The sequence below is a fragment of the Rhodamnia argentea genome, chromosome 3, assembly GCF_020921035.1.
Source record: "Rhodamnia argentea isolate NSW1041297 chromosome 3, ASM2092103v1, whole genome shotgun sequence".
NCBI lineage: Eukaryota > Viridiplantae > Streptophyta > Magnoliopsida > Myrtales > Myrtaceae > Rhodamnia > Rhodamnia argentea.
This window is the reverse complement of record NC_063152.1, coordinates 8512996-8537673: the sequence shown is the minus strand read 5'-3', so window position 1 is coordinate 8537673 and position 24678 is coordinate 8512996. Positions and strand designations below refer to the sequence as shown.

At 44.9% G+C, this 24678-nt stretch overlaps 2 pseudogenes; one reads left to right on the top strand and one right to left on the bottom strand.

Annotated features, from left to right (window-relative positions):
• LOC125314374 overlaps positions 1 to 24678 on the top strand; it is a 413124-nt pseudogene that overhangs the window by 137111 nt on the left and 251335 nt on the right.
• On the bottom strand, positions 11158 to 13071 carry LOC125314045 (annotated as a pseudogene).

The following is a 24678-nucleotide window of genomic DNA, read 5'->3' as shown; positions in this document are numbered from 1 at the left end:
CTTGGAGAAGTTGATTATCAAGGCTAAATTGCCGCCCACACCGGATGGACAAAAACAACTTCAAGTGATCCAAAATGTGCTCAGCTATCAAAGAGCTTCCAAAAATGCTGAAATTGTCTTTGATTATCATTTCAAATAGGCGTCCTAAAAAGGTACATGAAAACCCGGGTATCGAGTTGATCTCATGGCAAGGCATGTTGCCCCGGGCACTACACTTGCTTATTCTTATTCGAATCGTGACGCTTTTAGGTTTCTTAACATGTAACCTAATTTAAACTTTCGAGCTTAGTTCATCTCGTATTTATGAACCTCTTAAGGAAAGAGGTTAATGGTAGTGCTTTGGATTATCGACAAATGAAAGGGCGTTTTGCTTGCGACGTTGCTCGGCTTTCTCTCCGTCCGAAATTTATGAATAAGCGAATAACATTTTCGGGTGCGTTGGAGCTTTAGTGAATAATCTCGGAGAAAGATGATAAACGGATAGATACACACCGTTTTTCTTTGTGATAATGTAATCGAATAAGCTTAATTCCTACATTTGTATTTAGAGTATCCAAATTGATCTCGATAATTCTTCACGAGGAGCGGCTTTCTTAGACTTCACGGATGGACGCTTCAGCAAATTTTTACGTACCTAAACGAACGTAACCGATGGCAGCCCTCTCCTCTAAACCGGAGAGGACCTTTTGGATTTTCCTCACACTCCTCCATCGAGTTAAAACAATCGACGAGATAGGCACCTCGTTGTCTTTGCAACCGTGTTCATGTGGCAGATACAAGGGAAACCATAAGTAAATAATCCAAGCGCATAATCCAAAAAGAGCTTTTGATCATGACTTGAGCTGTACCTATGCTGTTGCTCGAAGATTTTTCATCCGAGAATCCGCCCGGGAAAGATCCTTGGTAAATTCTCCTTCAACGGATCAACAATGTCTCCCAATTTCTTATTATTCGAGTGCGGCTCCACCCGAGGGTATCTTTCACGTGATGTCGCAAATGACCTCACGAGCTTCTTTTACGATCGGTGTCCTCGAATTGTCCTTAACTACCTTACTAAATATAGCCGCGATATCTTCCCGAGAACAAACAACCGAACAAATCGTCACGCCATCCTAAGATGGAGTCGGTCTCCATTTCTTAGTGTAGAGAGAAATATGCCATGACCCGTAGTTAGCTTATTAGCATGTTTTGTGAAGGCCTTCTCTTGTGAGTGAACGTATTCGGGTTTTCTAAACTCCAATAAAATCTTCAATTTCTGACCCCGCAACAATATTAGGACATAACCTTTTCAATAATTTCCTGGAGCAACCTCTTAGCAATTCGACCGAGAAAGCCAAAATAGATAAGTGCAAATTGTTCAAGACTCAGATTGATTGAATTTTAACGGAGCACACCGAAACGGATGCTAAATAGCAAGTGCTGAAATCCGAACACAAAACCGACGGAAAATGCGGTGCTTATCTTTTCATAATGAAATTTAAGGCATTGCGGATCGGCTTTAGACACTATGTACTGTCACAAGACAACTTGGACACACGTCAAAGCATTTTCGCATTAGTGAAATGCCGCCTGGAAAATGGATGTTTACACTCTGGAGAAGAGTCAACTCTATCGTTCAGAACAATGCTTTTTTTCGATGGAGACAAAAATTGTGACATGTCAACCTTAGCATTTAAGTTCCAAGTAGATTGACAAGTAAAAATCTAAGAATGAAAGGAAAGAAGCCACAAAGGACACGAGAGAAATGTATTATTAAAGAGCTATACAGGAACTTTACCATGACTTTTCGCTAATCACTTGCGGGACAATCACCGCATAAAGGCTCTCACATTTCTCAACACGAAACCATTCATCGGTTGCCAGAGCGCGTCTGTTATCCTGTTTCACCAAGATGTCAATCCAAAATAATTAATTCACACAAGAATACAAGTGTATGCTTAGCTTAAATGTAATAGACTAGAAGCGAACATATAGTCGGATGAGATACCCGACCAACTCGCTTCGTGAAATCTCTTACTACAGGCCGCAGCCCAATACCGGTTGACGACGCAGCCATACCATAGGGAATAGAAGATGTTTCTCCGGTCTTCTCTTGGGTAGACATTTCTTTGTCGGTTACTTTCACAACCCTTCTTTTAGATCGATTCCATCTCTTCGGAACCCGCCAAAGACTAAAAGTCTTTGGTATGCTGAACTCGTTTAAATTATGAGGGCGATAAAACTTCCGGTATTAGTAGGCAAAATGCTCTTTCAGCCTCCACATAGATGAGAGAGGTCGCACTACCATCATAAGATGTCGATATTACAATTCTTCTAACTTATGCGCAAAACCAATCCCCATCGATAGCATCATGCCGTGCCTAAGGCACAAAAGTTAGCATCCTCAAATTAGCATATATTCCAGAAGATAATCTTCTGCTTATGAGGCAAGCATATTAATGGCGTTAAAATAGTTCAGACTAGAACATATATGCATGGTTGATCAAATAAACAGTTTTTACGGTATGCCTTGATTCCGGAGAATATCCATATAGTGACATTTGAAAGTGCGGAAACCCCCCAAGATGGGAGAAGAAAAATTGTGTAGACGGACACCAGATATGCAATTACACTAAGAAATAACTGGTTCACCAAAGAAACAACGTAATGAAGTATGGAGTAATTACATGTTCAAGATATGATCAGCTGCCTCCCGAAGTGTTATATTGACTTACTCCGTGGAAAATCTAGCATTTCTCAGCTTCACTTTCAAGCATCACGACATAAAATTTCAAGCGATCATGCCACTCACAGGACATGACAAGGAAGATGCAAAAACTCCAAGCTGCATCCAAGTGAACATCCGACATTTCATTTCACGGGAACAAATGGCCAGTTCCTGTCTCAGAACGGAGGACCCGCAAACGAAAACTGCCGCATGCAACATGGCTCGATAGATTAAACATGGAACAGACAAAAACAGAAATAATATCCACGGCCAAGTATGAAGGACACAGAATTATTTGAAAACACCAGCTTTTATGCCTGTAAATTACATGCAAGAAGCCAACCACGAGTATTTCTGTCAATTCTACAGAGCTTATTGGATTTTTGGTTAGTTCTATCAAACAGACACTAATTTGCTTAAAAAGGATTGAGACCTAGTCAGCAAACTTGTCTTATTGGTGCGCTTTCATCTTCTAGCTCTCTTCTTTTTTGGGAGCAATCAGATCATCTACCTCACTTGATATAAGTCCTTTTGTCCCTGGCTGTTATTGACAATGAAGACTGTCAAATGGCTGACTTTTTAGAAAATCGACATTTATGTGAATGCACTTCCACACCCACACCCCCCCACACACACAGGGAGACGTTGAGAGGAGGGTTGTAGTTGGCCATGTTCCAATGGGCAAGGGTAGGTGAGGGTGTGCAACCTTGACAATGCATCGCCGGTGCTTGGCGGTGCCAAGCAACCCTCGCCAGACACTTACCGGGGTCCCGCCAAACTCTCCGATTGTGGCATGCGGCGGTAATGTTCCCTCCCAAGCACCGTGAGCTGCCGGACACTCGCTAATGATCGCTCTCGCTCTCTGATTGTGGCATGCGGCAGTAATGTTCCCTCCCAAGGATATGGCAACACTCATACCCTCCTTTGTAATCAGATATTGATTACATTGGCTACAATAAAGAACAGGACAGCTCCAAGCTCATGTTTGCCTATTAAAGTTATATGATCCTTTTATTATACTTAAAAATTGTGCTCAACTTGCAAGAATACCCAATTTTCATGAAAAATTGTGCTTATCACTCAAAATCGTATATTATGTCCGGCTCTCTTCGTCTAGAATAGACAGCTAACATAAGCATATTTACAATATGCATTTCATCCCGATGGGAAAAATCATAGATAAGTTTCTGTCAAGGGCTTTCATAAGACGATGAAACTAACAAGAAGCATTGATACATGACTAGGAAAGGTGATGATTAGTAGAGGCAAGGCAGCACCGGATAAATACTGCTTGCTGTATGGTAACACTCCCTGGAAAGTGTTTCTGCTTCGAAAGTGTTCCCGGAACACTTTCGGAACAGAAACGCGTATGATAAAAAAATGTTCCAAAAGTGTTCCGGAGAACATTTTTGAAAAAAAGAACACTTTTGAAGCAAAATTAAGGAACAAAAAAAACTTGTTTCATGTTCTTCGGAACACATTTTGGAAACAACTCGAGGGCGAATTTGTGCAAGCCACCACAGCCCACCATCGTCCCCGAGGAGTTGGACGCGGCCGCCCGCCGCCGGTCGGTCGCCCGGTCGCCGCGCGCCGGTCGCCGCGCGCCGGTCGCCCGTCGCCGCCGCCGCCGGTCGCCCGTCGCCGCCGGTTGCCGGTTTCAAATCCTTCCTTTTGGTTAAAAAAGTGTTTTTTTTTTTTACTTGCCAAACGCGTTTCTGTTCTTGAAAATCGTAGCCGGGAACAGAAACACAAAAAAATGTTTCTGTTCTAAATATGTTCCCGGAGAAGGGAACGTTACCATACGGACCCTAAAAGTGCCGGAACCTCAAGAGGTGTCCTAGTATCTCCACAAGACATTGACTTTGCATTCTGACGCTTTTGTTTACAAAGGAGAAATTGGAACAAGAAACTTTCCTTTTAAGGGATAAGAAATAAAGAGGAGAGGTGAGCATGCGGGATCAAAAGTTTCTCCCGAGGCTATGAAATTGTATTCGGTCGATTTTTACGTCGGTCTACCTTTCATACGCACAGATAATTACAATCGTTTGTTTACTTCAACCAGAGAGAGAGAGAGAGAGAGAGAGGCAAACTATAAACTAAGCTTCTTACCATCAAGATCAAGCACCAATGTCACAGACTTCCTTTTTCTGAATTTCCTTGTGCGATGCTGTGAGTTGAAAACTTAACACTTCATCGAAAAAGTCAATGTAATGTTCTGACGAACAAATGTAGATCGAAGAACTCTGCTTCGCCCACATCAGAATGGCATACCGATTCGGAGTTGTAGCATCTCATCCGATCAATTGACATATAACACTTGGATCCATCTAGATCAACTGTTCCTTCTTCATGTGATTTGGTATCCTCAATTGCACTAGTAATAAGTGTACTCCCTAGAAGTTGTACCATCATGCATTTGTCAGAAACATCAAACAAGTACCCGGGCGTTTAATCGGTGGCATCCTCATCATCCATTTGTCAGAAACATCAAACAAGTACTCATCACCCTTGTACCCGGGCGTTTAATCGGTGGCATCCTCATCATCCATTGCAACATCATCGGGACGTCAACACGCTATAAACATGTCGGAGACATAGAAATATGATATACTGCAACTTTGGTAGTCACATGACCCCTTGTTTCAAAGATTTCATCCGCCTCCGAAAATGCCTCAACAAAATCTAGTGCTCCCTACCAAATCTACCAAGGCATTAGAATTAAACTCCTCAAAAACAAACTAATAACTCTATGACGGCATGCGCACCAGGAAAATAAAATAGCCTCAACTCAACAAGTGGAATAAGTAGTTCCTCGTTAACAAGTAATGTTCATACAAGAAAAGTATTGAATTGAACGGATGATCTGACAAGTAAAGGATAACGAAGCCTGCTTCCATTTAACAAGTAAAAATTCTAAGGATTAAGGCATGGGGTAAAATTTGTAGAGTACGAGATGCATTAATGAAAAGAAACACCCCGTGGGGGTCAAATACACTACCAGGAAAATTATGGCATCCTTGGCAGCAAAGGATGCTTCCCCCAATGCCGTATCCAACAAGAAAAATTGGTCCTTAAGAGAAAGGTAGGGGAAAAAGAGGATATTAGTCGCATCAATTAATTTAGATAAACACCAGTTATACGATCTCTCCATCAACAACTCCTTCCCTTCCTTATTGTAGTTGCAGCAAAGTAACAAAAGGATGTAAAACGATGACAAGACGAGAGAGCGCAAAAGGGACTATCTAGCTGCAGGAACATCTTTAATGGATGAGAGTCAAAACAAGAGTAATCGGGAGACACTTTCTATCTTTGGGTAGTTCACTAGGCCCCAAAATTGGGGAAAAAATAGTCTCCAAATTAATTGGAATGGTCGTGTTCCCGCAATTAGCAAACTCCAACTGTTACAGTAGCAAAGGATGCATGAAAGTAATGACTATTTCAAAGCACATTGAAGAAGCAAACCGGACTTTGCGAGATTGGATATACATTTAGAAATTACCGACAAGTTTGCCCCCACCGAAGACAAAATTTATGGAATTCGATTAAAAAAGAAAAAGAAAGACTGCTTTTCAAAAAAAGTTAACTTTCTTTATTGCTTGAGCCAATTTCCTTGGTTAAATATCTGGATGCTTCAACTTTTGATGATACGGTCAATTCTCATCCTTTTCAATTTCACTTAACACTCGATAATATGTCATGTTGTTTGTGCCCACCTAACTACCGATTCTAGTCCTCCCCGTGTTTTCACATATCAACACATATTTAATCACAAATGAGTATAAAAATAGATCCATCACCCAGGTAACCAAAAGGAAAAGCTAGCCCTATAGATTCATTTCGGACAAATAATTCATGAGAGAACGAAAATCAGAAAATGAATGCATAACCAAGTCAATATGTAGCTAAAAACAATAAGAGAAAAATGTCAAATCTCGATGGATGCTCTCCCACACCTCCCAAGTACTTAGATTTGTCGGATCTATCCCGATTATCCGTAGCATCCTCCTGCCCATTTAAGAGTGTTAGATACCGATGACAAAGCATGTAGGTTTGAGGGATAGCAAGGTCATTCACACTTTTGGCATAACTACTTATGAAGTCTTTGGCAAATTGAAAGGCTGACTCAACCACAGTATGATAATAAAATTAGAAATAAGATAAAATTTCTAATAGTTTTGCTTATCAAAAACACAGATGGAATGGTGAAATCCAAAATGTAATGAGCATTAGTGAATAGTCTCGAAGAAAGATCATAAACACACGTATATGCACCGCTTTTGCTGTGATAATGTAATTAGAATAAGCTTAATTCCTACATTTGTATTCAAAGTATCCAAATTGATCTCGATAATTCTTCATGAGGAGGACAAATGAGGAGCGGCTTTCTTAGACTTCACAGATGGACGCTTCAGCAAATTTTCATATACCTAAAAGGACGTAACCAATGGCAGCCCCCTCCTCCGAACAGGAAAGGAGGACCTTCTGGATTTTCCTCACACTCCTCCACCGGGTTAAAACAATAAGCTAGATAGGCACCTTGCTGTGCTGTACCTAAGTAAATAACCCAAGCGCATCATCCAAAAAAAGCTTTTGATGGTGACTTGAGCTGTACCTACGCTGTTGCCGGAAGATTTTAGAATATCTTTACATTTCAATTCATTTCCTAATTCAATAGAAAATATGCTATCCTAATTCATTCAATCCGGTTCTTCAAATGTTACCCCGTCTATATTGATTTTGCATGGTTCTGAATTTGGTGCTATTGACAATATGTTAGTTGTAAACATGTTTCGAGATGATCTAACAAAATATTCTTTATTTAGTCTCGTCACTACTTTCTTATGTTGGCTTCTGTTTTCACCTCCTCTACTCCAGGGAAAAAATGGGGACCCCTTCAGCGGATAAAAGAGTCGACAAGCTGATCAATCACATGGTGTAGGTTCCTGATGATATCATCTTATTGCTCTGTGCTATCCTTGAGTGGATAGGTTCTTTAATTAAGGAGGAATAAGAATTTCACTTATGCTTCTTATGTTCTCATGTGTGAACATCTCCAACCGTTCCACGAAATAGGCCGAGTGAAAAATGTTATGAGGAACTCCTTTCCAATGAAATCGAGGCGCTCGTTTTACCACCTCAAAGCAAGTATAAGCTTCCGCTTCAGGGAATTTGACTAAGAAAAAGCCACTCAAATAAAGGGCGTGAAGTATCGTGTTTCGCTTTCTCAGCCAGGGATAACATAATTTCCAAGTGAAGGAGAGCATCCTTCAAGTACGTAAAAAAAGTACCGGATAAATTGAATGACAGCCAATGATGCATCACAACCCTCAATTTGCTTCCGTGGAGAGTTTTTTCACGAATGAGAGTCTGATAAGACCATTGAAGGAATGTTTTTAAATGGTTTACATAATTCACACGTAAAATACACATTGCCAATAAAAAGTGAGGATAGTAAAAGCTTGACCCGCGTTTCCTAAACTTTAAATTATAGAAAGTTCGCAGCTCCCATAGAAAATCTTCTGATGATTGTAGCAAGAAGACTGAATCTTGTTTCATAAAACTAGGGTTAGGAGAGAGTGAACATACATGGAGGCGAACTGTCAAATACTAGCAGAACAAGGAACACGAGTGCATAGAAGGACAATACTAAATCACAATTAGCAAATTAGCGTTGCATGACTAGCAAACATTAGCAAATACAGGATTATGTCACAATTACACAATTTAACTCCAAGTACAAGAAGGGTACAACAGTTGATAGCTTCTCAAACTTCCGGGAATGTTACAATCAGGAGTTCGACACTCGGACACATAGATTCAGTCAAAGAAGCAACTCAGCATACACTACAGCACAGCAACTCTATTCTTGATTCATGAGGACCTGCAAGTAAGGCATACAAACATCTGGAGGAAAAAGAAATTAATACTATGATTATTAAGAATATGCCAGGCCAATGGCAGAATCGGTAAACCGTTCGTGCCATCTGATTTAAGACGTCTCCATTGTAGCATAGTTGGCTGTTGATACCAACATCGACACAATCTCAATTTTGATCAGTAGCTTCTTACGGGAATTTTTCACACCCAAAACGACGAAAAGTGCTCCAATTCAAACAATTCCTAACAATTCGATGCCCATTGCTAAATTCTTAATCTTAGATGCATCTTCCCAACTCCTAATGCTCACCAATAAAGTCCCTCTTATACCCCAAATATTCAACTCGAGTACTTCAAGCCAAATTAAGCTTCTATCTTGTGATCCTGGTCCCGTCCATGGTTTTAAACTCTCTTCAAGAAAGGAAAAATAATGCTGAAAATTATAACTTCATAAGAGCGTAGCCTTATACTTTAAGCAATCTACATTGGCATCAAGCCATTTTGGTAGAAAATGAACCCCCGAAGTTTGATGCTCAAAGAATACTGATACCCTATTCCTCAATCAAGACAGGGGAAAGCTAGCCAAAAGGTCAGTGGACAGAAACATCTTTCTGCATAGCCAAAAGATCTATAATTATTACTTTTAGACAGCCACTTCTCTTCCCCTAAGACCGAGCGTGAAACAAAGGTTATAATTATCATCAAATATGCCAGCGTAATAAAACAAGGAAAGCACGATGAACATGGAGGATTATTTGCACGTGTTCTATAATTGCTCCAATGAAAGGTTAAAGGTAGAGGATGCCTGAAAATGTTACAAATGCTTAAGAGCAATAAGAAGTACAATGAAGAAAGCAAGCGGGTGGATTTATGTAGCTAGCAAATGACAATTCTGAGAAGCAAAAAGAAAGAACTTTACCTCAGCTGACCCCATTCAACTAAATAAGATCAAGAACACCCAAATGGAACCTGAGAAGAGACACAATACCAAATCTTAACAGAAGTCATCCTTAATTGAATCCCAAGAGCGATCTGTCATTCCTAAGTTACACTTTCTTCATCATTTTTTGTTTCATATGACATTACATTATTCACCTAAGCAAATATTCTGATGAATGGTTATTCTCGCATGGAGTTACTTTTAAGTTAACATCATCAAGGTTGCACCTTTTGCCTGCTTTAGTGGACATCGATCAAAGAAACAACCATGTCCAGGGCCAGTTGCAACTCATTGTAGCAACCTGTCTCAGTCAATATGGAGCTGTAACTACATCACCTTTCTACAAATTTATAACTCTGGCATATATGATGACTGTTCTTGCCGCTCCAAAAGAAAACAGAACCAGATGCGGTGCTAGTCACATTACCAAAGAAAGTGAGGAAACAAGCGAAATCAATTTCTCCACAAAGTCATAAATAGATGCCCTTTAAAAGTACACTAAGAATTGCGCCAAATGAATACTCAGGAATGTGTTTTCAACCAGATAAATCGAGTCTTCAAATTCTTCAACCACTTAGAATGAGAGAGATATCTGCAGGTCATAGTATGACAGAAGATCAGATCTAAGAACAAAAAATTCCGAAAATTCACTACTTTATCGTCATATTAAATGAAGAATGTTACAGCTCAGTAACACTCTCTTTATCCGTCATGACAAGGTCCGGTATTTCCATAACTACTCGGAACTAAATTTCTATTAAGTTCCTGCACTTACATTTTGTTCCCATATTTGGATCATTACAAAAAGAACTTCATATCCTCGAGAAGGCTAGACAGCACCATTTCGATGAAATAAAGTCTGCTACAAGTAGCAAGATCTCACTTTTAGTGCATGTCCAATATCTCCTAACTGTCGCAAATTACAAAACAATATTTTATGGAGCTATAAACTAGCGTAAACTAAGTTTAGATCCCCATGACCAATAACGATATTGTCGAGGTAATATGTTAGCAGTTAACACATTTATGCATCTGAATCCAGTTTTAGTGAAGAAGTTCTGTGATCTAGTTTCTTAGTTATTTATGCTCATGCGAATATACATATTCTTTTCTGCTTAATCCCCCAAATACTATCTTGTGCCGATGTTTCTGTCAATCAGACCGTTATACCAATTACTAAAGAGGTTAAAAAAGGGTACTACAAACAGGAAGAATTTATCAGGGATAATTTCAATTCCTTTATGCAGGGAAAAAAGGTCTCAAGAGATCAAGAAAAATTAGCTTCCTAGCCAGACATACGAAGCCAGAAAAAGAAATGCTGAAATCGATAATATGAGGTTTGCTTACACACCCCTATGAAGAATGCTATAGCTCATTTTTAAACCACAGCAGAAATCCCCAAGCTCTTTCTGGAACCATCTATTTACAAAATTAGCCAATACACTCCGTGGAACTGTCAATAGGAAGGAAAATATGGAAAAACTTAGAAGCAATTGAAGGAGACTCAGGAATACAACAATCTATGCTTTGACCTATAACAATTATCTAAACACCAAATAAAAGAAAACAACAGTAAGAGGGCAAACAATAGGAAACGGGACTGCTATTTAAAAAGTGTAGATGACGAGGGTTCTTATTCCTTGTTACCAAATCTTCTAGTAATTATAGGACGTACATCATAAGCCCCAACCAGAGTCTCTAAAAAGGGAAGGAGTGCTACTAATGCACAATCTGATGGATCATCAAACCAACTCCTAATAGGAATTCCATTATTCACTTGCAACCGGAATACCTGAAATAATCAAAGTGGAGCAACCCCCAAAAGTAAGAATTCTATGTAAGGAAAAAGGTATTCAATGATTCTTCACAACACTTCCTTGCAAATATAGTGTGTATCATTTGGAAGCACTTGCACAAAACAATCTGAATTTACACTTTCCACCCTCTGCTCTAGATTTAAACCACTTGTGTGCACCCTCAGCAAATAACAAATTGGATTCCTGAATCGACGCCTTTTCAATTGATCTGGACGGCAAATCATATTCAGACAGATATGACCCATAGAACCACTTTATTTGTATTGCGGTCGAACTTCAATTTTCAGGGTGAAAACCAGAAGCTTTTAAACTAGAGAGTGCAGAAGGTAACCCAATTGAAAGTACATGGTAAAGCACAACTCACACCACAAAAAAGATGAGCACTCAAGGTAAGCACGACAAGGAAAATGAAAGTCGAAGTCAGCAAGAGGCAAACAAGTAACTGAATAGGAAGTGGACAGGAGAGTACCTGTGGAAAATAATCAATAATAGCAACTTTAGCCAAGTCAAAACCTTAGATGGTCAAATCTTTCGTGTATGTCCCATCACAAAAAGTGCATGATTCACGATAAACTCGACTTGATATTAACTTCTGGTATGGATCCAGTATGTCAAGCAGTTGCTCTGCATAGATGCTTGGGCTGGCTGCAAAGATTATGACATGGAACATGTCCACAATTCTCTCTCCAAGAAGGTTTGCAGATAAGGCCTCCTTTTTTGACATACACAGTGTGCTCTTTCATATTGAAAAAGACAGTGAAGGTACAATCCACATCATCACAGTGCTCCCATTTCGAATGGACGAGTGTCTCTGCAACAACTGCAACCGAGTGCAATGGCACTTCATAACCAGATATTCTTCATGTGTCTGTCTCATGGGCTAAGTAAATAAAAGAATCTAATTAAGGCAATCAATTTCACCGGCAGATGCACTTCAACGCATCTTCTCGATATATTAAACATGGAACAGACAGAGACGGAGATAATATCCATGGCCAAGTATGAAGGACATAGAATTATTGGAAAACACCAGCTTTTATGCATGTAAATTGCATGCAAGAACCCAACCACGAGTATTTCTGTCAATTCTACAGAGCTTCTTGGTTTTTTGGTTAATTCTATCAAACAGACCCAAAATTTGCTAAAAAATGGTTGAGATCTGTGACGCTCGGGAAATTCGGACTATGTAATTTGCCCGAATTCAATAAAAAAGGAAGAAAATTGAATTTTAGTCGGTGCAAATTTCGGATCGCAAGGACGAAAGTGACGAATTTGGACGAGTTGCGAAATGTCGTTCGATTTCGATTGGATCTCGAAATCTCTGTTGCCGCAACTTAGGATTTCTAATCTTGTGCCTAGCTTTTTTCCGGACCGAACCCAGGCCGTGAAAATCCAAATTTTATTCCCAATCGGTTAAGCCAAAAATCGATCACGCCGATTTGTCGAATTACGAAACCACCCTTGGATATTATTCATGTGAGACAAAAACTATTAATTTTGAAGAGACCCGTGGGCCTCCCCTACTAGTCAAATCTGGTCAAATTTTCTAGCTGCCCACGTGACCTTCTCTCTCTCCCCTCACGTCCGGGGGCCCTCCCTTGTTGCTCACTTGAAATGCCCCCTGCACACCGAGCCTCCCATCTCCTTCCGTGACCGTTTTTGTGCGACACCACCACCTCCGACCACCACCTCAGGCCCCCACCGTCGCTCGGCCACCTCGCCACCACCATCCCAGCCGCCGTTCACTGTCGAGAAGCCCCGAAATCAGCCCCGATGTCCCCCGCTCTTTTTCGGGTCCAGTGGGGCATGTGTGTTGCCCGGTCGCCCCGCGTCTCTTTCGACCGCCACCAGTCACCTTGACGTCTCCCTCTCGACCCCCGGACATCGACCCACCGCCGTGCGCCGCCTCGGAGCTGCCGATCAGCCTCGAAACAACCCCATCAGTCCGCCTGTTCTGTTTTCGCCGTGCCACTGTTTCATCGTCCTCCACCGTGTTTCGGTTGCACCCACCGCCCGCCGACCACCCTAGGACGTCGCCCTCGACCCCTTGACGTCCCCCAGAGCCACCGGCAACCAATCACCGCTCGTAGAGCCTGATTTGAGCCCCGGCCGGACCTCCCCTGCTCTAACCCGATTTCCCCTGTTTCGGCGCCCATTTTGTCCAGCCGTGGTTTAGCCACCTCCGGCCGTCTGCCGTCACCTCCGGCGCCACCTCTGGCCACCCCAAAGACCCCCCAGCCTTGACCAACTTTTCCCCGACCTTTGGCCACCCGAAACCCCCAAAAACAGCCCCCGACGCCCACTATTATGCTCCGTGTTCCTCTGCCCGAGCACTATTCATGTCGGCTAGCCACTATTCCGGCCGGCTCCCTCCACCGGCCGCCACCCCAGAGTCCAGTGCTTTGCTGTACCGAAGTGTCGTCAAGTCCCGCGGACCGCCCTTGATCAAGTTGGAAGCCCGAAGTTCATTTTGGGCCACGAGTCGTCGTCGTCGTCGGGCCGGATCGGGCCGAGTTTGCGTTGTGGCGGCCCTTTTTGAGACCGCTCGAGCTAATTAAAATTGTGAGTTAGCCCCTAACTCTTGATTAGGATGCTAATTGCGTTCGGATTAGTTTAATTAGCTAATTATGGTGTTTAGATAGATTAATTACGGTCGGACTAGATAGAAATATGGTTCGAGCTAAATGACCGTAATTAGTTAAGATTAGTTAATTAGCTAGATTATCTATGGCTAATTGGTAAGTAGAATTTGTCACGCCCCGACTCTCGAACCCGCGACATCCCTACCAAACCGCCACGAGGTCACGAAGGATAACGTCCCAGGCGCGTTATCGACCTTTCAATTATATACGCATGCGGAAACGGTTTACTCCCGGACAACATATAAACAAACAGGGATAGCATAGCGGGAGATATACACCAAGGCAGATAATCCAAAGTAACAAATACGGTCACCGGACAGCAGATGAGTCTTAACCCTACTGAGTTACAGAAATACATATAACCCCACACTTCGGGGCAGCTCACTAAGACCTCAAAATGTTACTAGTTCAGATAAGGTTTACTTCTCATATACTCCAAAAGACTACCCTCATAACCTGGCCTTGGTATCCATAAAGTTCCATCACTTGGGACCTGAAAAATGGTTCCCACAACGGGGTGAGATATAAATCTCAGTGAATCAAGCCTAAGCTCGGTTAGGACACCGATTCGCCCAAAACATCCTAACCACGAGCATTATAAAAATCACGATATAACCATATATCCAACAATCATATCACATCACAATAATCACCCACATGCATACTTACCAGCCCTTGACCACGCATAATGCAATGCTCGACTCCACTCAACAGCCACATTAGGCAACCAACCGAACACGCATCATACTCACAAGCATACACTGGACACCACACAAGTCCATTTATTAACGATGATCGCGCCCTCGGCGCCACAGTGATGAGGATCTACGCGACCGGCGTGATCAACTCTCACAAACAATGCGCTCCCGCATTCTTCCGGCAGGACCGGGCTACGTTCCTTTTCCCTCTCGGCAACGGCTACTACAAGCGGTGTATCTAGTGCACTCTGCACGGCACGGCAAGTAGGCATCCCTATACGGGGCGTCGGTCCATCACAAGTCTGCGACCGGCATCCGATAATCCCTTAAAACCGTACGTACCATACGGGGCATGAATTATCGTGCTTACGGCAAGTCGTGTGGTTCCATAAAAATGGTACGGTGTGTACTATGAGTACAGACGAACTTGCCAGGAAAACCCATCATCGTTCCTTTATATGACCATACAGCACACCCGACACATCAATCAATTTATTCTCTTTGATTTAGGCCGGATGCTCACACAGACGTGCTCAAAGACTCGGCCCAAGGCCATTTTCATGCTAAATTATGTCTTTGATCTTGCACACGGTCATATGCATATGCAGACTGCCAAATAGACACTGCAAGGATACACGGGACAATTAACTCCCAAACAAACACCAAATCACTCAACGAGCATTTAGGGTACTCAAATCAACATTTCAACACGGCGATCCGCCCATACAAAGTCATCGATTCAACACGAATTAACCAATTCGATTAGGCCACATAAAGGCTCAATTTCGTGCCGATCATTAATTAGCCAATTCGATTTATAATCGCCAATCGATCGCTCGTCTTTAACCTATCACTCGCTCGCGATCAAATCACCACATACAATCAAATTCATTTAACAACAATTAACCACAAACAATTCTAACTTAATCGATTATGGTCATTTAGCCTAAACCGGGTTTCTAACTAATCCGACCATAATCAAATCTACCTAAATTCCCTATCGACTAGCTAACTAATTCTAGGCGCAATTAGCGCCCTAACCAAGGATTAGGGTCAACTCACCAAAAACACTGTTCACGCCGGAAACACTGTTCACGCCGGAAACACTGTTCACCGCGGTACTGTTCCGGCGACACTGTTCACGGCCGAAAACAGTGACGAGTTCGGCGGTGAAATCGCTGCAAACGGCAGCAGCTCAGCGATTGGAGGTCCGGCGAGCGACGGAAGCTGAAAAACAGAATTAACAGAGGTAAAACAGGGGAAACCGGGCTGAATTTGGAGGAAAAACGATCTCGCGGGCTGAGGCGAGGCTGGGGAAGGCTGGGGGACTTACCTACAGGTCAAGGACGACCTTCGGGACCAGCTAGGGGCGGCGGACGGTGGCCGGAAGCAGCGGAACAGCAGCTGTACAGATCGCGCAGAAAACAGAGGAAAAGCGGGCAGAGCAGGGGAGGTCCGATCGAGGCTCAAATCGGGCTCTACGGGCGGCGGCCGACCACCACAAGTTCCGAGGGACAAGATAGGACTCTAAGGAGGTCGTTGGTGGCGGTGGTGAGCGGCGGAAGACGGCGGTTTGAGCTGGAACAGAAGCAAAAACAGCAAAACCCGAAAACAGGGGTTGTCGGTTTCCGGGGCGGTTCGCGGCGGTTCTGGTGGACGACGAGCAGCGGGGTTGGGTCGGGATGGTGGTAAGGAGGTTGGTGGACGTTGCTGAGGTGGGGGTTGGCTTTGATGGTGTCATGAACGACCGGAGGAGGAGCTGGAAGTCTCGGTTTCAGGGGCGCCGAAACAGAGCGGGGCTTCCGCGGAGTCAGGCGATGTCGCAACGATCGTAGAAGAGAAGAATAAGAACAAGAAGAAGAAGGAGAGAAGAAAGAGGGGTCAAGTGGGGGGGGGGAAGCGGCGGACAAAAGAAGAAGGTGGGGGGAAAGAGAGAGAGTGAGTGGAGATAAAGAAAGGAAGGGATAATCATGTGGGTGAGTGGAGGGAATAAGAGAGAGAGAGAGTGGCAGAATGGTGAGTGGATTAGTGGTTGGGAAGGATAAGTGGGGTGGGTTTCGCACGAAAGGAGGAAGCAAAAGAGAAAGAGAAAGGGAGGGAGGGAGTGTGTGGGCGGAATGATGAAATGGGGAAATCACATGGGGGAGGGGGCCGGCTTCCAGGGCGTCACAACTCTCCCCACCTTAGAAAATTTCGTCCCCGAAATTATAGTACGATCACGATTCTTCAAAAAGATAAGGATAGCTACTCTTCATAACTTCTTCGTTCTCCCATGTAGCTCCTTCGGTTCCGTGATGTTGCCAAACCACTTTGACTAGCGGAATCGTCTTACTCCGGAGCACTTGTTCTTTCCTATCCACGATCCCGACCGGCTGTTCCACATATGCAGCTCGCTCATCTAGCTCGATTTCTTCATAACTCGGGACATGAGCGGGGTCCGGTTCGTATTTTCTTAACATCGACACGTGGAATACATTATGCACTCGAGCCGATCTTGGCGGTAACGCAAGACGATATGCCAGATTTCCAATCCGCTCCAAAATCTCAAAAGGCCCAACATATCTAGGGCTCAACTTTCCCTTTTTGCCAAAACGGGATGTCCCTCTCATAGGCGACACCTTCGAGAAAAACATGATCGCCCACTTGGAATTCAAGAGGTCTACGCCTCCTATCTCGCATAGCTCTTCTGGCGACTACGAGCGGTTCTCGGTCTGTCTCTGATAACTTTGACCGCTTCCATAGATTGTTCCACCAACTCGGGACCGGTGATTTTCCTTTCACCTACTTCGTCCCAACAAACCGGCGTTCGACACGCTCTACCATACAACGCTTCAAATGGTGCCATCTTGATACTCTGCTTTGAAAGGCTGTTGTTGTAGGCAAACTCAACCAAATGCAATAGCTCTTCCCAACTGCCCTTAAAATCCAAAACACACGCTCTCAACATATCCTCCAGTGTCAGTATCGTCCTTTCGGACCGGCCATCTGTCTGTGGATGATAGGCCGTACTAAACTGCAGCTTCGTTCCTAAAGCAGTCTGCAGACTCTTCCAAAAGGTGGCGGTGAACTTAGGGTCACGATCTGAGGTGATCGTCACTGGCACTCCATGCAATCTCACAATATGCCTCACATAAAGCTCGCATATCTATCCAAAGCGAAGTCTTTTCTCACCTTGGAATGAAGTGCGCCGACTTCGTCAACTGGCCGACTACAACCCGGATTGAATCATGCCCTCTCTGACTTCTTGGCAACCCCATCACGAAGTCCATCGTGATATGCTCCCATTTCCACTCCGGAATCTCCAAAGGCTGCAGCAAACCTCCAGGTTTACAATGCTGCGCCTTTACCTGCTGACAGGTCAAACACTTAGCCACATGCTTGGCTATATCCGCTTTCATGCCATTCCACCAGTAGTGTTGCTTCAAATTCTGATACATCTTCGTACTTCCAGGATGGATACTATAACCGCTACGATGTGCCTCCGATAAGATATCCTCCCTTAAACTTTCATCGACCGGCACAACTAGACGTCCTCTAAACTTCAGTATCCCATCCTCGGCCACTTGAAAATCGACCCTTCGCTTAGCCGGGTCCACTTGAAGGATCTTCCGAATAGTAGGGTCCGTCGATTGCAGGGCTTTTATTCTAGCCCCGCACTTCGGCTCAATTCTCAATGTAGCTACAAGACTCGATGACGACTTATCTCCAACTTAAAGTCCGAGTCTCTCACTTCCTCAAGTAAACGCCATTCATGTACACACAATTGAGCAATCGCCGATTTTCTACTCGGGGCATCTGCAACCTTATTCGCCTTGCCCGGATGATATAGGATCTCACAATCATAATCCTTAAGCAGCTCCATCCATCAACGTTGCCTCATGTTTAACTCTTTTCGAGAGAACAGGTACTTTAAGCTCTGATGATCGGTATACACCTGAAAACTTTCTCCGATCAAATAATGCCTCCAGATCTTCAAGGCGAACACGACCGCAGCCAACTCTAGGTCGTGCGTCGGATAGTTTAACTCGTGGGGTCTCAATCGGCGAGACGCATAAGCTACTACCCTTCCATGTTGCATTAGCACGCAACCCGGACCTCTAAGAGACGCGTCACTGTAGATCTCGAATCCTCCAGGACCAAACGGAATAGTCAACACAGGAGCCGTAGTCGCCTTATGTTTAAGCTCTTGAAAACTACACTCACACTTGTCTGTCCATTCAAACTTCATATCCTTCTTCAGTAGCTTAGTTAAAGGTGAGGCTATAGCTGAAAATCTTTCCACGAAACGTCTATAATAGCCTCGCCAAACCCAAGAAGCTTCGATCTCCGTCACCTGTCTTCGGTCTTGGCCAATCCATAATCGCCTCGATCTTCGATGGATCTACTTCAATTCCTTCTCCAGAGACCATGTGGCCTAGGAACGCCACACGAGTTAACCAAAACTCGCACTTGCTAAACTTCGCATAAAGCTGATGTACCCTTAGAGTTTCCAAAACTACCCTTAGATGTTGCTCGTGCTCCTCTAGGCTCTTCGAGTACACTAGAATGTCGTCTATAAATACGATCACAAAGAGATCCAAGAACTCTTTGAACACCCATTCATCGATCCATAAAAGCAGCAGGAGCATTCGTCGGGCCAAACGGCATCACTGTGAACTCATAGTGTCCATAGCGCGTCCCGAATGCCGTCTTCGGTATATCTTCTTTCCTTATCCTCAACTGATGGTAGCCTGTCCGTAGATCAATCTTAGAAAACATTGATGCTCCACGCAACCGATCGAACAGATCATCAATCCTAGGCAAAGGGTATTTATTCTTTATCGTCATTTGATTCAACCGCCGATAGTCTATACACAACCTCATCGATCCATCTTTCTTCTTGACAAACAATACTGGTGCTCCCCACGGCGACGCACTAGGGCGGATAAATCCTTTATCCAACGGTTCTTGCATTTGCACCTTCAGTTCCTTCAATTCTGACAACGCCATCCTATACGGCGCTTTAGAGATTGGCTCCTTCCCTGGAGCTAACTCTATTACAAATTCTATCGCCCTTTTCGGCGGTAAACCAGGCAGTTCCCGAGGAAAGACATCCGGAAACTCGCGAACTACTGCGATGTTCTCAATCTTCGGTTCCTCAACCGATACATCCATTACGGTCGCCAAATACCCTTCGCATCCACTTTCCAACAGACGCGTCGCTTCCAACGACGAAATCAACAAGGTTGAGGTTCCACCCCGACTCCCAACAAATTCAAAACCTATTCCATCCAACGGGTTAAACCGGATGGCCTTACGATAACAATCCACTACAGCCTTTTGCTTCATCAACCAATCCATCCCCACGATCGGATCAAAGTCATACATTTCCAGCACAATCAAGTCTATTCTACCCTCATGTCCATCTATAACCAGCCTACGATTAGGACATCCATTTGCAGCCACTACACTATCCTTTAAAGGTGTAGAAACCTTAAAAACAACATCCAATGGTACTACACGCAAATCAGCCAGCTTAACAAATTTATCAGCAACAAACGAATGCGTAGCACCCGGATCAAACAAAGCATAGGCGACTTGATTATGCAAGAGGACCGTACCAGTAACGGTCGGCGAATCCTTCGCCTCCTCACGGGTGACAAAGAAACACCCTTCCTTGAGCCTGTGGACGATTCTGGAAGTTTTGTGGCGCGGCTCCCCTTAGCGGTACTCTCGGTTGTGGCGCCTGCCTTCCTAGCTGCCTCTGCGGGCGATCCTTCACCTGATGGCCCAGCTGGCCACATCCATAGCAGGCTCCATTCCTAAACGGGCATGGACCAGGTCCATGTCTCCGGTGACACAGATCGCACACCTCATTCGGGCGGAAAAACAGGTTTATTGATCGCTCCTCTGCGATTGGGTGGGATGTTATGTACGCCCCCCTAACATAGGCTTCTTCCCTTGCCTCTTCTCAAATCTACTTGAGGATGCAAACCGCGACCCGGATGCGGCGGTTCTCTCGGCTAAGTCCCGCTCCACTATCGGCGCCCTCTCATAAAGGTCATCATAGTCCCGAAGGTTGAACGGCGCTAGAATACTCTTAATCTCGGGCTTTAGTCCGTCCCCGAACTTTCGAGCCCTATCCTCGGGGTCCTCAATCAACCTCGGGGCATACTTAGACAATTCCGAGAACTTAGCTTCATATTGGTCGACAATCATTTGATTCAAGCGGAGGCGGAAGAACTCGGCCATCTTCTGCTCTCTAGCTGTCCTCGAGAAATACTTGCTATTAAAAGCCTCCACAAAGGTATCCCACATCGGGACCGTGCCTTCCGGGAAAATTCTATCCTTGACAGCTCTCCACCAAGTAATGGCGTTACCCTCTAGTTGATAAATGGCCAGGACCACCTTATCCTCATTAGAACATCTAAGCAAGTTGAACACTTTCTCCAATCCTTCAATCCATTGGGTGGCGGCCTCGGGGTCTCCGCTTCCGGTGAACTGCGGTGGCTTCAACTTCAGAAACTGTTCCACCATCTTTTGAGCCTTACGATCCTCCACTACGGCCACAGGTGGCACATCCATCGGCGGAATTGCAGGTGGAGCTACGGGTGGGGCTCCAACAGCAGCGGCGGTAGCGGCATTTTGATTCCTTATCTGCTGCCCTATCAACTCCCCCATAGCTCCTAAAGCTTGCATAACCTCTGCCATAGTCGGCTCTTGCCGAGCCGGACCAGCTGCGGGAGGTGCAACAGGAGGTGCTGCTCCAACATCAGCGATCTCATCTACCAGCCTCACAGGCCTCCTTCGGGGTGCCCGAGGTGCTCTTCTACCGCGCCCGCTCATTACGCGAAATGATGCGGAGTCCCGCTTACCCCAAAGCAAAACGCGGTCAGAAGGCGACCCCAAAACTTAACACTCAAATAACAATCACATGCATAGCGATAAAAGTCCTACTAACTATCCCATATCCCATCGCTCCTTATTACTCCGGGCCAATGACCGGATGGATCGGGCGGACCTTGCTCTGATACCACCTTGGGCGGGGATGTCACGCCCCGACTCTCGAACCCGCGACATCCCTACCAAACCGCCACGAGGTCACGAAGGATAACGTCCCGGGCGCGTTATCGACCTTTCAATTATATACGCATGCGGAAACGGTTTACTCCCCGACAACATATAAACAAACAGGGATAGCATAGCAGGAGATATACACCAAGGCGTATAATCCAAAGTAACAAATACGGTCACCGGACAAAAGATGAGTCTTAACCCTACTGAGTTACAGAAATACATATAACCCCACACTTCGGGGCAGCTCACTAAGACCTCAAAATGTTACTAGTTCGGATAAGGTTTACTTCTCATATACTCCAAAAGACTACCCTCATAACCTGGCCTTGGTATCCATAAAGTTCCATCACTTGGGACCCGAAAAATGGTTCCCACAACGGGGTGAGATATAAATCTCGGTGAATCAAGCCTAAGCTCGGTTAGGACACCGATTCGCCCAAAACATCCTAACCACGAGCATTATAAAAATCACGATATAACCATATATCCAACAATCATATCACATCACAATAATCACCCACATGCATACTTACCAGCCTTGAGCCACGCATAATGCAATGCTCGACTCCACTCAACAGCCACATTAGGCAACCAACCGAACACGCATCATACTCACAAGCATACACTGGACACCACACAAGTCCATTTATTAACGATGATCGCGCCCTCGGCGCCACGGTGATGAGGATCTACGCGACCGGCGTGATCAACTCTCACAAACAATGCGCTCCCGCATTCTTCCGGCAGGACCGGGCTACGTTCCTTTTCCCTCTCGGCAACGGCTACTACAAGCGGTGTATCTAGTGCACTCTGCACGGCACGGCAAGTAGGCATCCCTATACGGGGCGTCGGTCCATCACAAGCTGCGACCGGCATCCGATAATCCCTTAAAACCGTACGTACCATACGGGGCATGAATTATCGTGCTTCTGGCAAGTCGTGTGGTTCCATAAAAATGGTACGGTGTGTACTATGAGTACAGACGAACTTGCCAGGAAAACCCATCATCGTTCCTTTATATGACCATACAGCACACCCGACACATCAATCAATTTATTCTCTTTGATTTAGGCCGGATGCTCACACGTGACGTGCTCAAAGACTCGGCCCAAGGCCATTTTCATGCTAAATTATGTCTTTGATCTTGCACACGGTCATATGCATATGCAGATCGCCAAATAGACACCGCAAGGATACACGGGACAATTAACTCCCAAACAAACACCAAATCACTCAACGAGCATTTAGGGTACTCAAATCAACATTTCAACACGGCGATCCGCCCATACAAAGTCATCGATTCAACACGAATTAACCAATTCGATTAGGCCACATAAAGGCTCAATTTCGTGCCGGTCATTAATTAGCCAATTCGATTTATAATCGCCAATCGATCGCTCGTCTTTAACCTATCACTCGCTCGCGATCAAATCACCACATACGATCAAATTCATTTAACAACAATTAACCACAAACAATTCTAACTTAATCGATTATGGTCATTTAGCCTAAACCGGGTTTCTAACTAATCCGACCATAATCAAATCTACCTAAATTCCCTATCGACTAGCTAACTAATTCTAGGCGCAATTAGCGCCCTAACCAAGGATTAGGGTCAACTCACCAAAAACACTGTTCACGCCGGAAACACTGTTCACGCCGAAACACTGCTTCACCACGGTATTGTTCCGGCGACACTTGTTCACGGCCGAAAACAAGGACGAGTTCGGCGGTGAAATCGCTGCAAACGGCAGCAGCTCGGCGATTGGAGGTCCGGCGAGCGACGGAAGCTGAAAAACAGAATTAACGGAGGTAAAACAGGGAAACCGGGCTGAATTTGGAGGAAAAACGATCTCGCGGGCTGAGGCGAGGCTGGGGAAGGCTGGGGGACTTACCTACAGGTCAAGGACGACCTTCGGGACCAGCTAGGGGCGGCGGACGGTGGCCGGAAGCAGCGGAACAGCAGCTGTACAGATCGCGCAGAAAACGAGAGGAAAAGCGGGCGGAGCAGGGAGGTCCGATCGAGGCTCAAATCGGGCTCTACGGGCGGCGGCCGACCACCACAAGTTCCGAGGGACAAGATAGGACTCTAAGGAGGTCGTTGGTGGCGGTGGTGAGCGGCGGAAGACGGCGGTTTGAGCTGGAACAAGAAAAAAAACAGCAAAACCCGAAAACAGGGGTTGTCGGTTTCCGGGGCGGTTCGCGGCGGTTACGGTGGACGACGAGCAGCGGGGTTGGGTCGGGATGGTGGTAAGGAGGTTGGTGGACGTTGCTGAGGTGGGGGTTGGCTTTGATGGTGTCATGAACGACCGGAGGAGGAGCTGGAAGTCTCGGTTTCGGGCGCCGAAACGAGAGCGGGGGCTTCCGCGGAGCCGGGCGATGTCGCAACGATCGAGAAGAGAAGAATAAGAACAAGAAGAAGAAGGAGAGAAGAAAGAGGGGGTCAAGTGGGGGGGCAAGCGGCAGACAAAAGAAGAAGGTGGGGGGAAAGAGAGAGAGTGAGTGGAGATAAAGAAAGGAAGGGATAATCATGTGGGTGAGTGGAGGGAATAAGAGAGAGAGAGAGTGGCGGAATGGTGAGTGGATTAGTGGTTGGGAAGGATAAGTGGGGTGGGTTTCGCACGAAAGGAGGAAGCAAAAGAGAAAGAGAAAGGGAGGGAGGGAGTGTGTGGGCAGAATGATGAAATGGGGAAATCACATGGGGGAGGGGGCCGGCTTCCAGGGCGTCACAACTCTCCCCACCTTAGAAAATTTCGTCCCCGAAATTATAGTACGATCACGATTCTTCAAAAAGATAAGGATAGCTACTCTTCATAACTTCTTCGTTCTCCCATGTAGCTCCTTCGGTTCCGTGATGTTGCCAAACCACTTTGACTAGCGGAATCGTCTTACTCCGGAGCACTTGTTCTTTCCTATCCACGATCCCGACCGGCTGTTCCAC